Source organism: Dermacentor andersoni, chromosome 1 (genome assembly GCF_023375885.2).
Source record: "Dermacentor andersoni chromosome 1, qqDerAnde1_hic_scaffold, whole genome shotgun sequence".
Taxonomy (NCBI): Eukaryota; Metazoa; Arthropoda; class Arachnida; order Ixodida; family Ixodidae; genus Dermacentor; species Dermacentor andersoni.
In genome coordinates, this window is record NC_092814.1 from 23943354 (window position 1) to 23960848 (window position 17495).

The 17495-nt window shown below is 45.7% G+C and overlaps 1 protein-coding gene across 2 annotated transcripts in view; it reads right to left on the reverse strand.

The window, feature by feature from the left end:
* Positions 1-17495, reverse strand: part of LOC126545236 (probable sodium/potassium/calcium exchanger CG1090) — a 164208-nt gene that overhangs the window by 61415 nt on the left and 85298 nt on the right. The gene's annotated exons all lie outside the window — the stretch shown is intronic.

The following is a 17495-nucleotide window of genomic DNA, read 5'->3' on the forward strand; positions in this document are numbered from 1 at the left end:
TTAGCTATTCCAATCGAACCGAAAATGTTCAGCGTAAGTTGGTACGCGGACAGTATGAGAGATATATTCGTCGCCGTCGTTTTTATAACTATGATTCTCTCCTAGCAGACCTTAGTATGCATACTCTTCATGACAGGCGACTTGTGTGTGACATGCAGTTCCTTCACAAAATTGTGCGCGGCTCCATTGATTATGACCAGTTATTGACGTCACTGCGATTTCGTGTGCCTCATGCAAAAGCCGCCAAACGTTGTGATATATTTTATCCGGAGATGTGTGCCATTTGTCCCATGACTTGTTTGCAGATCACATATATAATTAATCCTTTCACAGAACGGACATATTTGCCTACACTGCAGTTTCTCATCGCTCTGTTTAGGTTAATTGTTTTATTGTCTATATTGTCTTTGTGATTTTCTTTTTTCTGTAATGTGTCTGGTTCGTGTCATGGTGTTTGTATCTGACATAGTGTGCGCTCGTTTAGGCCAATGGCTGTTGAGACACACTCAAAATAAAATCTTGTTACGCCTACGAAAGGCGTTTATTGACAAGCCGCGGTATAGTTTGACGCGACGGCCTTGATCAGCTGCATAACTTGAGGCAAAGCGCCAAAACGCGCGAGAACTACAATCTGATTTTGAGTCGCGCCTGAGAGAGGGCCTCCGGAATAATTTCGACAAACGAGGATTCTTTAAGGCGAGCCCAGTGGCCTGTTGCGTTTCACCCCCCCCCCCCCCCCCCCATCGATATGCAGTCGCCGACATTTTATCGCGCGACCTCGCGCTGAGCAGAGCAACGCCAAAACCACTAAAGCGACCACGGTGAGTGAATTCTTCAAATGGTCCATCAAAAAATTAACAAGTGAAAAGTTAGAGACAACTCCAAAGAAACATCAAATTTGGGCGACGGAAGCCTGACAATGAAATTGGGGGACGGATCCACAGCATCGCCAAGAGAGAGGGGGCGGGGTGAGGGGGGGGCGGCGGGTCGGCGCCTATGCAAACCATAATTGGATTCTGTTCCATGATCGAGCCTCTTGACACATCCCAGTTTTAAATTATTCAAAGCATTATTTCCTAATTATTTTATTCATTTTTACGGGACAAGCTTGATAAACAGATGCTGAAACCGAAACTTATTTTATAAATTTTATGCCGAAGCGTCAGCATCGGTACGTAAATGTGACGTCAAGAATTTATGAAGTATTCTCTTGTATTTCTCATATTTTCTTGGCTATTTTGGCGCGGGAAAAGTTATCAGAACGTGCTAGGCTGAGTCTTTGCTACTCTCGCGGCGTTCTCCTTTAATGATTCGCTAGACTCGTGCTATGAAATTCCATGACCGCCCCAACCAATTGGTGCAGGGCAGTGTCGCCACTCGCCTTTCGTCTTACCAAGAATCTCCACAAGTGGCCACTGGGGCAATGCTGAAGCGTAGTTTGCCGATGCGTCTAAGTTTAATACCCTTCTTTAGTTTTTCTGTAATACTTCGGAATTGCCCGCCTGACATCGAGTGCACACAGATAATGCACACAGACTTACAGGGAAAAAAATAGGACCACTCGACAAGAAAACGCCCTGCAAATGCTCACGGCTACTGCAGCGTCGGCAGCGTTGCTGAACGGCAGCGTGCCTAGCGTAGCACAAACTTTGACCGCAGCGCCATCTCAGTGCCTAGGAGCAAAACGCGCCCGTTTTGGGAAGAGCAGTTTCGAAACTAAAAAAAAGCTTTATAAACGGTGGTACGTACCGGGCGCCGTCCCAAGGAGAAAGAGAGACGCTACCGTTACGACAGTAGCCATCAGGGGCAGCTTCGTGACGTCATAGCTCCACCCTCACTGCGAACCATCGCGAGTGGAGCGCCACCGCTGACAACTGGTTCGGAGCGAGGAGACCATGTGGCTTAAGGATTGCAGAACATAGGTGAAATGCGCCCGCGCAATGGCGCGTCAAATTCCCCAAATCTCCGCAACGATAAGAGAGGAATGGAAGCTACGCTGATTCAGTATATATTCCAAGAAAGCTTCGCACGCTTCCCGGCAACTGCAGCGTATGTAACCGTAATGTTTACCGGGAAACGCTCGCGGCGAACGCTACGCACGAAGGCGGGCTTTCTGGCAGAAACGCGGCCTGTGCGTGGGCCGCGATGCGGTAGTGTTCCTGCATTTGCTCCCGCAGGGAGCAGAGTTGCGCATAACTTTTCCGGCGCCGATCGCACCGCTATTCGCCGAGCGCTATCATGTGGTGCAAAATGACGTCAAAAGTTCAATTGTGCCTCTGCGAAGCCAACTTTACGGGTGCGGCACCAACTCGTTTCCGTCAGTGCCATCGAAATTGCAATCAGCGGACCGTCGAGCGTGCGTGGCACCAATCGGCTCTAGATTTCAGGTACGGTATTCGCCGATATTAAGTTAATCACTTTAAAAGAAACATCATTTTGACACTTGTATTCCAGTATGACGGGGTGCAAAGCACCCAACTGCACACTGAAGGTGGCAAATCTTTTTACGCGGTGCCACGCGGGCGGACGAGACCGGCCGCCTCTGAAAGGGACCAGGATATGCGAGGTGCGTTCGCCTTGTTTACAGATGCGAGTTCGGCTTGTTCACACTAAGGCAGCATTTATCTCTAGTAACACTCATGTACGCGCTGAAATAGGTACGCCTGGCATGAGAGGTCGTTCGCTTGTGCAGTTTTTGGAGTATATGTGCAGCGCGACACAGACGTGGGACAAAGAATGATTGACACGTCTGTGTCGCGCTGCACATATACGCCAAGTATGTTAACTTACCAAATCGCCCAATTCACTGTGTTGCTTATGCGATTGTTCTGACTATGCGGGTCTAGAACAGTGTGTTCAAAACAGTAAATACTAGCAAATACAATTTTCCCGCTGAACCCTGGTTTTTCTCTACTGTTTTTTTTTTATTTTTTCGTCGGCGTTCTGATTTTTCATGTAAGGTCGATTGATGTGCTGGCGTTCATTGTGTTGTAGTAAGCGAAAACATGGTGCGCCCCCGCTGATGAGACAGCTGTGATAGCTTCAGCATTTACAGCCCGCAGTATGTTACTTGTTCGATCAGCCTTAGTCGACGTGAGGAATGTAAAATTCTTTTTGTACGTTTAATAAGCACTGTGTTATACTAAATTGACCTGAGTAGTATGAAGAGATAAAGAAAAATGTGTGGTCATATTACAGTCTGCAATGTGTGAATAATTACTATAAAAGTTTGCCATCTTATGTGATTAGTGCAATAAAAATAAGCTGTTGTTACTCTTAATAACTTGTTGCCTTTCTAGTGGCTTTGAATTCTGCCCCCCAAGGCTCCAAGAACCAGCACTCACCCCCTGCTGCCACCAGCCATTGCTCATCCATTCCCTTGTACGAAATAAATTTGATCTAGAAGCTCGTGCATCTTGAATCTTTTTTCACTTGTAGATTTGCTGCTACGAAGCTGCTGTTAAGTTTGCGGTATGAATCGTAAAAATAAGCTTTGCATAAAATGTGCGCATGTGAACATTTGAAATGCGTTTAAATCTAGGTGTCTGCACCACATACATCGATAACGTGCAGCTGCTGTGAACGACGGTTAGTGATGAATGACGGTCACGGTTAACGGCCACTGACATAAAAGCAGGCACGATAGTTCTCTTGGCTATGATCATTTTTCGTCTGATTTCGGCAGCCAAAATGCGCTCACATAATTGTCTACCACACGTGTGTGAATTTTTCTTTAAACATTCTTTAAAACATTTCTTACCTTCCGACCACCGCTAGAAAACTTCATATGCATGCAGAAAAACATTGCACTGCTTTTTGTTACAAGGTACTGCACGTTTACACGCCAACTTTTGAGCTGTTCGAGCCACGGGCTTAGTGATGATTTTATTTCGAGGGATCGAGGAGAGTCCGCCTACTCCTTATATGCATGTTCGTGCGTGTGTTTGTATATGTGCGTGTATATATGTACATACAAACTAAAAATTTCGGGGGGCTGGCACCCGTCTGGCTACGCCAATCATTCGAGCTTAGCCTGCATTAAAAAGTGTCATCTTACTCAGCGCTTGCGAACAATTGCCGCATGTAGCTCGCGACCAGCAAACAAAAAATCAAATGGAACAGCGCGCGGCATTTGACTCCTGCGTGCGCAAAGAGTGGCTTCACTGCAGAGCTGGAACAAAAAGCGGACCTATGCCCAACTCTGCTCCCTACGGGAGCATATACAGGGACACTGCGGTGTGGTAAAGCCCCTCAATTTTCCAAAGTAACGCCATTCTTAGATCTTTCCGCCATCCCGTTCTCCCCGACCTTTCCTCCTCCACGTCTCCTGTCGCCCCAGCCTCCTCCGCTCCCCCATTGGCCAATTTGTGTCACGTGGAAGCAGGCGCCGCGCTTTTCTATATACATATATTTTTTTCTTTACAGCGTGCTCCGACCGCCATTGTTGGCCCTGCGTGACGAAAGTACACGCAAACGGACTGATCGAGTGCGTTAGCGGAACGAGAACTTAATTGTGAAGTCGTGCTGCTGCACCTTCGGTTGCCGAAACCGACACAGCGACAGCAAAACGCTTCTTTCTTTACCATCCAGCGTGCGCAACGCACAAAGAAGAAAAATGTGGATACATAGGATCGGGCGGGCTGACTTCGAGGAAGTATCAAAAAACGCACGGCTTTGTGAAGTGCCACGGTTCCTCACAAGCTCTTCTTCTGAGGCTAGTTCACGCCTGCCGCTTCGAAAAAGTATATGTGTTCAAGCTGTGCGTGCTTTTAGCACCTTTAAGTATACCCTTTTTCGAATGTGCTCTCTTTATTTCATGTAGTTTCGTCTTGCGGCGAAAGTGTACGCATCTGCAGCTGACCTGTGACATAAAAGCGACTTTATTCATGCTATGTTTTGAGCTCCACCAGAAGTTAGCACGTTCTCGACGCTTTTGCAAGGCTCACTATGACTTATGCCCGGCATAGATGGAGCGAATAACCGGCGTCCGAGCGACGAACTTCCTTGGGCGGCGAACGCCCGACGGCCGGCGTCCACAAATTTGACGGCCGCCGCCGACCTGCCTGTCCAAACATTTTCGTCGGGCCGCCGGAAGCGTCGAGCGCGCAGCGGCGGACGACAGCCAATCGGGAGGCGCCAGTTCCGGTCGCTAGGCATGCTGGTCTTTCGCGCGCGGGCCTTTTCTCGTCTTCTGCAACCACGTTGGTGTCTGCCACGGAGGAAGGAAACTAAGGAGAGGCCCTGACGTCACTCTTTGTGAAGCAAAAGTGAAGCCGGAATTTGGCGTTGCTCATGGCGATGCTCCGCCTTTTGGGCCACCCTCCTCTCTTGTTTACATCTTTCGCGAAACCACGCCGCGCTGAGCGTGGTGTCGCGCGCGGAGCGCGCGCTCGCGCAACATCTGGCAGAGCACGGTGCAGGTAACACAGCGCAACAAGACACGGTGACTAACGCAAACCCGCCCACTCAGCGCCTTTGCCACGGCCCGAAACCTACCAGAGCAACACGTGTGAGCGCTCAAAACCATAACAACGCCGCCATTGTGGCCCAAAAGGCGTGGCCATACAACAAAAAAAATAAGAAAGCAGCAAAAAAATGAGAACCTACTACGTCATTTCCGCCACACTTTTCTCCTAGCGCGCGGAGGGGGTAGGGCCTCTCCTTAGTTTCCTTCCTCCGTGGTGTCTGCGCTAGTGTTGGTGTATTTTTCAGTTATAAAAGCGGTATATGCAACCTTAAACAGCGCTTATATTTGTTTCATCGTTTACCACAACGCGTATGCTAAGTCTGATAACACTGGCGCCAACACGGCGAACTCGCGGCGGCGTCCGCCCGCTGTTCGCCTCATGTATTGCTATGCAGCGCATCTTCGACGTCTTGCCGCCGCGCCCCTGTTCGCCGCGCCGCGTTCGCCGTGACAATTCGCTCCATGTAGCCCGCGCTTTACGGATGCAGTCGTTTAGCTTCGAATGTACGCCCGCATGTGTTGGCTTGGTTTGAGGTGATTAACGTTTTTAACGTCCCGAAGCGACTAAAGCTATGAGAGAGGTCGTAGTGGATGGCACCGGATAATTTGTTTAGGTCGCCTGGGGATGTTTAACATGCACTTTGATCGTAGTTGTACGTGGCCCAGTAAATTCCTCGTTGGGGTTTCGCAACTCTCGCGCCGGCGCGGTAGCGCGGCGCCAGAAGTTGGCGCCTCTGCGTGATTGTAATTATTTATGAGATGTTATTTACTAGTTGTAACAACGTGTAATTATTTCGTATTATTGACAGCGCCTCCAGGGCGCCAAAGCGGCAATTGGAACACTTATAATGCCACGTGCTCTCCAGGGGCCTCTGTTAGACGTTACATGTGCCCTCCTGGAGCAGTACTTGTAAAAAAAAAACAATCTATGGTCGCGATTACCAAAGAACCCCGCAATTAAAAAAGCGCCCCGCGACTGCTGCGACATACCGCGCCCGTGCGAGGAGAATTACCGAACACCAACGAGGAATATCTCCACGGCCCTATTGCATTTCGCCTCCATTCCGGCTGCTGCCGGACGCATCCTCAATATTGGAGGCATGAGCAGGCCGAGAAAGGCCGCAAAGCACCACAGGACCGCTGATAAGGATCAACATTGTTACTGCTTACCGTTAACAGTTTTATGGGTCCGATTAAGTAAATGGGTATCGCATGCGTCATACGCCCTGTATGTGAACCTACAAAATCATCTACACATACTTTAACTCTGTCGAAACCTGAAACTCTGATAATTACGCGCGTGTTTGAGCACACCGCGTGCATGCGTCCTGTCTCAGCAACGTGTGCGCGCTTTACGCCTTAAATAATGGCCCTTTATTTTTTCTGCACTTCCAACACGACATTCTTAAGGCCAGCTACCGACTGACGAAGCAAGATCTTGATTGAAAAAACTGCTCCGCAGGGCTCGAACGAAGTTTTCCCCGGAGTTCCTCCGGTAGCGTGTTAGCCGTCGTCTGCTACGGCAGGGCCAGCACGGGCGGCGCCATCGTCGAGGCCGCGCCGAGCGGAGGGGGAGGGAAGTGGTTGGCTATACTTTTGCAGATTGAAGGGTTTTACGATGGATGGATGAATGTATGGACGGATGTTATGAGCGTCCCCTTTGAACGGGGGGCGGTGGGTTGCGCCACCAAGCCCTTGCTATTATATTGCCTAATGTCCTACCTAAGTTAACCAATAAAAAAAAAACACTATGAACTTTCACAACCAAATTTTCTGATCCTCTATTGCGAACTGTCCTTTTGTACATCTCCGTTTTTTGTCGTTTCCCTACTTTCATTCCACCAATCCTCCAATCGCCTCTTACTAATCCCTATTGCGGACATCTTTACATTTCCACTGCTCTCGTTCAACCCAGGGGTTTCAAGGAGGCCAGTGGTGCCTAAATCGACCGCTGGTTAGACGTCTTCACATTCTAATAAAACATGCTCCATAGTTTCCCTAGCTTTACCGCAGCAAGCACATGCTTCTTCTTCCTTCTTATATCTCGCTTTATAGGTGCGTGTTCTAAGGCATCCCGATCTCGCTTCGAAAAGTAATGAGCTTCCCTTTGAGTTATTGTAAATTGTTTCTTTCCTGAATTCGTTTTTTCCTCTTAAGTAGTTACTCATGGCAGGTTTCTTTTCTATTGCCGCCACCCATGAAATTATTTCAGCCTCTCTGACTTTCCGCTTGACCTTTGTTGTAGTGTTGTCCACTCTACAGGTTGCATACTTACTGGTAAGGTTCCTAGTTCTTTTCCCCCACTGTGAATCAATGTTTTTCCCGTACAGATACCTCAACACTCTCCCAGCCCGCTTACTTCCTTCGATATTCCTCAGCCCTTCTTCATAGTCAATTTTACTGCGAGCTTCCCTCACTTCAAAACTAGTCCAGCCCATATCACCCTCCACAGCTTCATTTGTAGTCTTCCCGTGAGGGCCCAATGCCAGGCGACCCACTGACCTTTGGTTCCCATCGAGTCCTGATTGTACCCCTGATTTAAAGCAAACAACCGCATTTCCAAAAGTAAGTCCTGGAACCATAACATTTTTCAACATACCTCAGAGCATCTCGTACCTATTGTATCCACATAGCGCTCTGTGCTTCATTGTGGCTGTATTTATCTTCCCCCTCACTGTTATTGCTTTTTCCTGTATTTCCATATATCTATTGCCTTCGTTCATCCATATAGCAAGGTATTTATATTCTGTTACCCGAGGTATTTCCGGGCCCTGTATCGCCACTGTCTGTTCTCTGTTTTCATTGAATACCATAACACCTGATTTTCTAACAATAAATTTGAAATCTAAATTACAGCCTTCCTGTCCACAGATATTAGCCAGACGTTGCAAATCACTTTGCTTGTTAGCTAGCAACACAATGTCGTCTGCATAAAATAAACATGGAAGCTGCTGCTCTACTACTGTACCCGCCTGTTTGTATGAGAGAATAAAGCCGATATTACTTCCTTCTAGCACCCTCTCCATCCTCACCATGTACATCATAAACAGCAGTGGGGATAAAGGGCACCCCTGCCTCAGTCCCTTGTTGATATGAACTTTCTCCTCGCTCCTCATCCCTTCCGATTCAACGCAAACGGTATTTTCTAGGTATATCTCTCTCAAAAGCTGTAGAAAATCGTCACATAAGCCTTCCCCTTCCAGAATATCCCACAAAATGTTGCGGTCTACGATGTCATAGGCTCCTGTAATGTCTAAAAAGGCCACATATAACGGTCTGCTTTCTACTTTTGATATTTCAATACACTGAGTAGGAACAAATAAATTATCATCTAAACGCCTACCTACTCTGAAGCCATTCTGAAGTTCTCCCAAAATACCATGATTCTCTGCCCATGCTTGAAGCTTTAATTTGATTGCCTGCATTGCTAGCCTGTACATTACCGATGTAATGGTCAACAGTCTACACGAGTGAATTCTTTCTCCCCCTTACCTTTATAAATTAAATTCATTCTACTTTGTCTACAACTATTTGGTATTCGTCTATCATTTAAAGTTTTTTCCACTGCTTTCACCAGAGCTTCCTTACTTTTTGGTCCTAGTTCATTATTCAGCCTAACGGGAACCTCGTCTAGCCCTGTGACTGTGCGCTTAGGAATTTTCTCTTCGGCTTTCTTCCAGTTGAAATTTGTCAGCCCCAGGTCCTTTTCCACCTGGGTCTCTTTCACGCTCTTTTCTTCCTCAAATACAACTTCGTCATTGCCCTGGAAAGATTTGGCTGTTATTTTTCTGATGTAATTTATTGCCACTTCTACTTCCAGTTTGTTTTCATCTTCGTCTAGGATATGTTGTTGTATTGTTGTTGACTTCCTGCCTAATAATTTTATGTGGTTCCAAATATTCTAGGTGCGGCCTTCTTTTTCTCACGTATTTCTGGCAACCAACGTTCACTTTCGCCTTCTAATTTTGCTTGCACCATTATTTGAACCATAGACTTTTTCTCCCGGTGTATTTCGCATTTACTGGCTACTTCATCGTGCGGCAACTGCGCCTTTTTTGCAGCCTGTGTTCTGGGGATGCTTTCTGTCGTTCGGCGATCGCTCCTCGTATCTCCCTTTGCCACAAGCTTTTCGGTTTCTTTTTTCCTTTCCAACGAACATGTTGTTTCTCTTTCCATATTTCTGTCGTTATTACACTGAGAAGCTCACTATATTCCCACTCTTTATTTGGACATTTGCCAAGTTCTTCCTTGACTCTATTGACTATATTTGTCATTTGTTCAGCGTTCAAATTTGGACTGGCCATTTTGCAATCCTTGCTCTCTTTCCCAACTACATATCCCAGTTTCAAAATGATGCGTTTATGGTCCCTCCCTATGCTTCTATACCCTTCATCAACAATGACCATTTCTCTCAACTTATCATGAATTCCTTCTGTCACCAGAAAGTAAACAATGGTTGATTGCCGATTTCCCACTACCCACGTGATCTTCACTTGACACTTAGGCCCTGTATTCACTATAACGATGTTATGTTGCTCACAAAGGTCTAGCATTTACTTCCCGTTGATGTCGGTATAGCCATCTAAATCCTGTATGTGGGCATTCATGTCAGATAATAGGATAATTTCAGACCATTCCCGAAACCTTTAATATCAGCGCTTATGTATTCCACTAACTCTTTATTCTTGTGCAATTGTTTCCGGTCCACAAATACGTAACGCCCAGCCAAGTTTCTTTCCCCTCATTGCACCTGATAACCGAAGATGCTCTTGACATTTTGAATTTACTCTTTTTCATTTGGCTCCCTGATGGATAAAGCATTCCGACTCCCCCTCCCTTTCTTTCCGACTTAGTTCGGTTGCACCCTTCCCAAACATAATTCTCAATCAATGGTCGCTCTTGCGAGTCTCTGAAGTGCGTTTCTGTAACCGAATAAACTCCTATTTGTTCTCTACTTAATTGCTCCTCAATCTCTGCCCACTTTTCCTTCCTTCTGCCGCCCTGCATGTTTATGTAGCCATTGCATAGCGAGCTCTCTTTCTTTCTTTCCTCCTTTTTCTGTTATCGACGGCGATACTCTTCTGAGGTTCCTCTAGGGGACCTTCTTCATTACTACCTACTCTGGCCTCCTGAGCGCCCGTGGGCCCCCTAAAAAAAAAGCAACAGCGCTAGCACCACGTCGCCAGCCCACTTCTCGTTCAAGCCTGTAACTGAAGTGGATCCCGTCTCGTTTAAAACCTCCACACCTTCTCACTTCCCTGCTTACTTCGACAACCTCGAAGCCTTTCTCTCGGCTCATTTTCCATATCGCCTAATTAGCAGCCACTACGGCTCTTTGTACGTGACTGTCACGTACAGGCACGTCCTGCACCGTGCACACCATGATTTCCATGATCCGCAAGTCATCCACCTACTTCGCCAAGCGCTGGGCTAATCCTGTGCCTTTCCTGTTTAGGACGTCATTTAGCCCACCTGACACTACGACAAGGTTGCGCACGTGGGCATTTACCGCGAGCTCAGTCGTTTTTCATTCGTATATAGAAGGTCAGATCCATCGTGGCCGGATCATCTTTGCCACGACAAGCGACGCCCGTAGTTGCGGCTCGGTACATAACAAACGACGGAGATTGCATGTTTCGCTGCGCTTGCATTTGTGAGGTTTTTCAATGTCTCGTATATTATACTATCTCTGAATGTTTTCCCCTTTGTGCTGCAGTGATGTTAGAGCCGCCTGTGAATCGCTGAAAATTACCCATTTTTGCGCATCTCTTACTGACAATATAAATTTTATCGCACATAGGATTGCGAACAGTTCAGCCGTTGTGGACGAAGTCGCACGAGATAACTTAAATTATTCTTGTTTGTTGAGGTGCGGTATAATGAATGATGAAGCTGAAGAGGTTGCTGTACTGGAGCCATCTGTATAGGCGTGTGTGTATCCTGAATACCGCATATATATCTGGTAAAGTGCTAGTTGTTGAGCAGCTTGAATGAACATGTCTCTTTTTCTGAATATCCCGTCTACTGACAATTCGATTTTTGGAAGTGTAAGCAGCCATGGAGGATATTCGACGTCTGAGTTCCAAAATTTATTTCTTGGCAATATGTGAAGATTTTCTCGAATTTCTATATGAACATAAATTTTATCTCTTTTCATTATGTCTAGAGCCAATGGGTGACTTTTATGCCGTGTTTGAAGACGGAAATAATGTCGGCATGTTTCTGTTGTTCGCATAACTGGAAATGGTGATTGGCGAGCCTCAGCTACATTACAAGAGAGCTAGAAGTCGCTCGTGAAACTCCTAGACATATGCGTAGTCCTCTAGCTAAAAGTCTTTGAAGTCGCTCTTCTGACGTGTGGGAAAGTCCGTGTAAGATGGGCACGGAATAGGCAATTTTTTGTCGTTAATGCATGGTAAACAGTCAGCATGGACGATACTGCTCCGCCCCATGATGTGCCTGCAAGTCTGCGTAGTACAGTCACTATGGCATTGCCCTCTTTTTCGAGTTTTTTTATGTGGGGTGTCTAGGATAGCTGCCTATCAAGTATTATGCCAAGAAATCGATGCTGTGCGACAATCATTAAAGGGTGTCCTTCCAGATTAACAGTGAAATTTTTTAACTGCCTCCGAGTGAAGGGCAATACAGCTGTTTTTGTGCGTGATAGAACCATTCCTTTCTGTCTCAAAAATTGGTTAATCATATTTATGCCATCTTGTAATGCCATCTGAAGAAGTTGAGCATTAGACCCAGATGTCCAAATACACACATCATCTGCATATAGTGAAAACTTTAACTGTGATGGCAGTCTTCTTGCTAAATCAGTCATGACGCAGTTAAAAAGAAAAGGGCTGAGTACGCTTCCCTGTGGTACTCCTTGTTTACATGTTCAGCACTGTTTCCTCCACCCGTCTGAACAAATATTTTGCGACCTAATAAAAATTCTGAAATACATCGCAAAGACCTGCCAGACAGTCGAAGTTCCAACATAATTAGCAGAACATGCACGTGACTAACAGTGTCAAATGCCCTCTTGATGTCTAGGAATACCGCTATCGTCATGTTTCCACGTGCGCGCTCGTGTTCCACACAGGTTACTATATCTAATATTGCATCCATTGTGCATCTATGTTTTCTAAAACGTACTAAGTAGTTGGACAACATATCCATTTCATTACACCACCATTGAAGTCATGCGTCAATAATTTTCTCCATTACTTTGCATAAACAACTTGTCAAGCTAACTGGGCGGAAGAATTCAAGGCACAAGGGCGTCTTACCCGGTTTTAAAATTGGTATGATTCGAGCGACTTTCCAAGGGTGAGGTACGGCTTCTTCTATCCATAAATTATTATAGATGTCTAAGATAGCATTTGTACCTGTCGGTCCGAGGTTTCTTAGCACATTGTACATAATGCCGTCCGGCCCAGCATCAGACTTTCGGCGACATGATGCAATTTCACATTGAAGCTCGCTTAATGTGAAAGTATGATCTAATTGAAGATGTTGGGCCCTGTAGCAAGCAGTCATTTTCTGCTTAGCTAACAGTACTGAAATATCAAATTCTGCACATTGCGATGAAAAAGCAGGTCTGGAAATAAGCTCACAAAATTCATCTGCGACTATTATCTCACAAGTGTCCCGAGCTACAGCGAGAGCACGAAATGGGAAGCTCTGCGTTACAGGTCCGCTCAAAGAACGAATTACTAGAAAAATTCGTGGGACAGACGTGTGAGGAGACAGCGTGCCGCAGAAATCGCGCCAGCGCCGCTTGCTTAAATTTTCCATGCGTCTGCACACTACTTTGTGTATTTTCTGAGCGTTTCTGTATGCTTCTAAACTTCCGCTGCGACGGTACGCTCTTTCAGATCGGCGTCTGATGGTTCTTAGGTGTTCATACTCTCCGTCAACTGCAGCATAATCTTTTGAAATTGAGACCTTCTTTGTGCATATGTTCATATTATCCTGCAAAAGTTCTGTAAATCTTTCCACTGTTGTATGTTGATTAATTTGATCCGTTAGGAGGTACCGGAAAGCTTGCAAGTTGGTTAGTCTGCTGTAACGCCTGATATCATAGTGCATGCTAGGGTGATTTACAAGGATGAGAAAATGATCACTTCCGCACGTTTCCATATCTGTTATCCATCCCACACCATTCACTAGATCATGTGAACACAGCGTAACATCTATGCAGCTTGAATAATTATATCGACGAAGAAATGTTGGCGACCCATCGTTTAAAACAGTCAAGTTGCATTTATCTATGGCGCACTCAATAACCTTACCACGTGCATCACAATGATCACTGCCCCAGATGATGTTGTGCGCATTGAAGTCGCCACATATTAATACATTATAATGAGCTATTCTGAAGATATCCACTAGCGCTTCTACTGAAACCCGGTTTGAAGGTTGTAGATACAGATTAATAACTGTTATGCAGAGCTTGTCAAAGGATACTTTAGATGCGATGAATTCCGGGAAGTGTGAGTCACTGGACTGAATTTGATAAGATGGTAGGTCCTTTCTGACGCACAGGAGTACTCTGCTAACAGCACCTTGACGAGAAGTCTTGTATATCACATAATTCGAGAGGCGAAAGTCGTCATTGATTTCCGCCTCTTGAATGCAAAGTATTGGAAAGTTGTATTGCACAAGGACTTTACGAAAGTCAGCACACTTCCTTCGAAGACTGTTGGCATTCCACTGAAATATGGGGACATTTTTGTAGCGGTTATTCATGTACTACCTGCCGCAGTTTCGGGCCGGATTGTTGACACAATAGTGCTTCCAGAGGCAACAAGGCTTTCACTTCTGGTAGGTTGTTTGCTTCCGGCAGAGCAGATAGGATTGCCGTAAGAGCTGCGAAAAGCATTGGCAAAATCAGTTGTGTCACTGATGCGGTGGTATGTTCACTATTAGCTGGCGTTACTCCTGCAGTAGGTGCGTAAGGTCACTGAGAAAAAGGTGTGCGAATATTGGAGCTTTCTTGTGTATTACTTTCGGCCTGTTGTCGTCTTGGTTTCCGTAGCATTGATGCATAAGACTGGGCGCTTGACTGTGGTCCTCTTGATTGGTCTCTTCATTGCACTGTTGGTTGTTCTCTTGAGGAGGAATAGCTTGTTGATTCTCTTGGCTGCGGTGGTTCCGGTGCCCGCTGATGTGGGCGATCTTGCACTGGATGAACAATCTCAAGGTTTGGGGCGGGTTCATTGCGTCGCGGTTGTCTTCTATGAAAAAGTTCATGTCGACGCATTTGTGCCACTGCCTTGTTCTGAGGGCAGCCTGAGAAGGAGGCGGCATGGTTCCCCGCACAGTTCGCACATTTAGGTTGAAGAAGTGACTTGCACTCTTTGTGGTCATGATTTTCTGAGCAGATTTTGCATCGACATGTGCTGCGGCAGGTTTTCGACATGTGCCCAAATCTCTAGCAATTATAGCAGCGAAGTGCTGGTCTTAGGTATTCTTCAACCGGATGACTGGTGAAGCCCAGGTAAATTCTTCCTGGAATAGGGCGATCGTCTCTGAAAGTCAGAATTACCGTGTGAAGTGGATGTGACTTTACTGCTCCATCTTCTTGGCGGGAATACCTTATCTGTCTGCGTGCCGATATAAGTCCTGCGTCTTTCAAGAGGTCTAGGAGTTGTTCGTCTGTACACTGCAGAGGCGCATGTCTTACTTTCCCAGCGTTTCGCGTGTATGAATCTGGGATGAAGGGCTTGACTTCAAGGCCGCCTACACTTGAGAGCATCAAAAGGCGTTTTGCGGATGCTAAGGAAGCAACGCTGACACTGAAACTTCTATCTCTGTTTGTCCTGAAAGACTGTACTTTTTCTTTGGCAGCAGAAAATATTTCGACAGACACTCGGTTTGGATTTACTTGCCAAAAAGTAGTACCTTCATTTGTTGGGCAAAAGACAACCGGAATGCCTTCTGCTCGCTTTTTCTTATACCTGACCAAAGTAAATGATGCATCTTCACCCATCTCTTCTTCATCACTTAGCTTATAATTCCATGTTGTATCATCATACTTGCTGTTTTCTAGGCGAGGTTTCTTGGTCTCGGCTTCACCGTCAGCCATTACTCCTGAATTCGCCGAAGTTGATTCCGAGTTGTGGAGAAGCAAACGTGCCGGCTTTATGAAGTTTTGTGACGCTTGCAAGGCCCCAGGCTTTTCATTACGGCCTGTAGCATCATTCATATGGCTTGTTACACTTGGACGAGCATAAGGCTCGTGACGATGTTCTCGGCTTCCGACCACCGTAGTGGAAGGGTAATAGCCAAGTCCTCAAAAAAGAAGCGTCATACTTGTAAGGCGCCTGGCTCACTGAATCTTCACCCGACGTCTTGTTAGTCAATCGTTGTCAATGGTAACCGTAAATGTCAAAAAAAAAACCCAGAAAAATCTGAGCACCACACAAAGACAGCGACCGAACAGATACACTTCTTTTAATTTCATAGCATTTCAGTGGATGCCAGGGTATTGTAACATTCCTGGCAACACAGCAGCCGATGAAGCAGTACGACAAGCACATCTGAAGGATGATGCGGTTGCGCTCCCAATATCAAAGAATGAATTACGTTGCATTATAAGGACAACGTCTTTCAAAATGTGTAGAAACACTTGGTTTGACCAGAATTCTAAGAGCTCGGACTTGTACCATATCGATCCGTTCATTGAATTCAAATTTTCATTATCATTAGACAGAACTATAGAAACCCTTATTCATCGATTAAGGCCAGGCACTGCCTACACAAAGCATTTCTTACACAGAATTAGCCGTGCGGAAACCCCCAAATATGATTGTGGATTTGTAGACGAAGATATATATCACCTGCTTCTAGATTGCCCACATCACGACACACCAAGATGCCGACTTAAATCAACCCTAATTAAATTAGACCGCAGACCTTTCAATTTGAAGAACCTCTTGGGTCCTTGGCCAACAACGTCATAACGGAGGAGCGCTTTAAAAGCACTACAGACTTTTCTTGGAGACAGCGGCATTGTTGGACGTTATTAACGCTTTTCATTTCAATGTCGCTGTATATATGCACCTGTTTGTGAATTATGTTCACTGTTCTGTTGTGACTATACGTGATAATGCATTTACACGATGAATGTACCACCCGCTGACTAGAGACTGTGTTATTAGGCGACAATATCATTTGTATATTGTACGTACCATGTGTTTCTTACGTCATAGCCTTTCTGTGAAAACGTTGCGTGATAAGTACTGGTGCTTGTGTGAAAAGATTATTTTATATGTAATCTTGAACCCTGTATGTTGTATGATGGAACCATTCAAAAGATAAGGAGTAGCCAGCACCTTCAATTGTGCGTCAACATCTCCTTATATCACGTCAATAAAAAAAAAAAACGATGGAGATGACGCAACCAACCTAACAAAAATACGGCACAAAACGCAATCATATTAGACCGTTTATGGGTCTTTTTTTTCTGTCTCAACAATTTCACGCAGTTTTCCTTGTAAGTTCTCAGTTACATAGGTTTTAGACGTACGCTTATATGCACCACCATAGGTTTACATACGTTTTAACAGGGGGGCAGGGGGCAGAGCACGCGCCGAGGAAGGAAGGGGAGAGGGGTTGCTTTTCTTCTGTTGGCTTGGTTATTTCTATATTTCTCTGCTAATTTCGTAATTTGTATCCAATCATCATGTACCGAGAGTCCCAGTACGGTCTTGTGACCTTGGGACCCTCTTCTGCATATCCTTCTTGTAATCATGCTTTGAAAAAATAAATTTTTAATGAACTTGTTTTTTTAAAGGCTCGAAACCTGGCATAGTTGGTATACCATCTTGTAGTGGAAAGGGCGCGAGAAACGAGGCACACAACAGGAGCGTGTCCTTGTTTTTCGCGCTGTTTCTACTACAAGATTCCGCTGCGCGGGCAGACATACGGCATCCACGTGTGAAATCTCAAACGAGGAAAAAAGGACGCCTTATAAGCATTCTAGATGTTAGAACCCTCGGAAAGAAAATGCGCCCACACGAAAGTCCCGGAT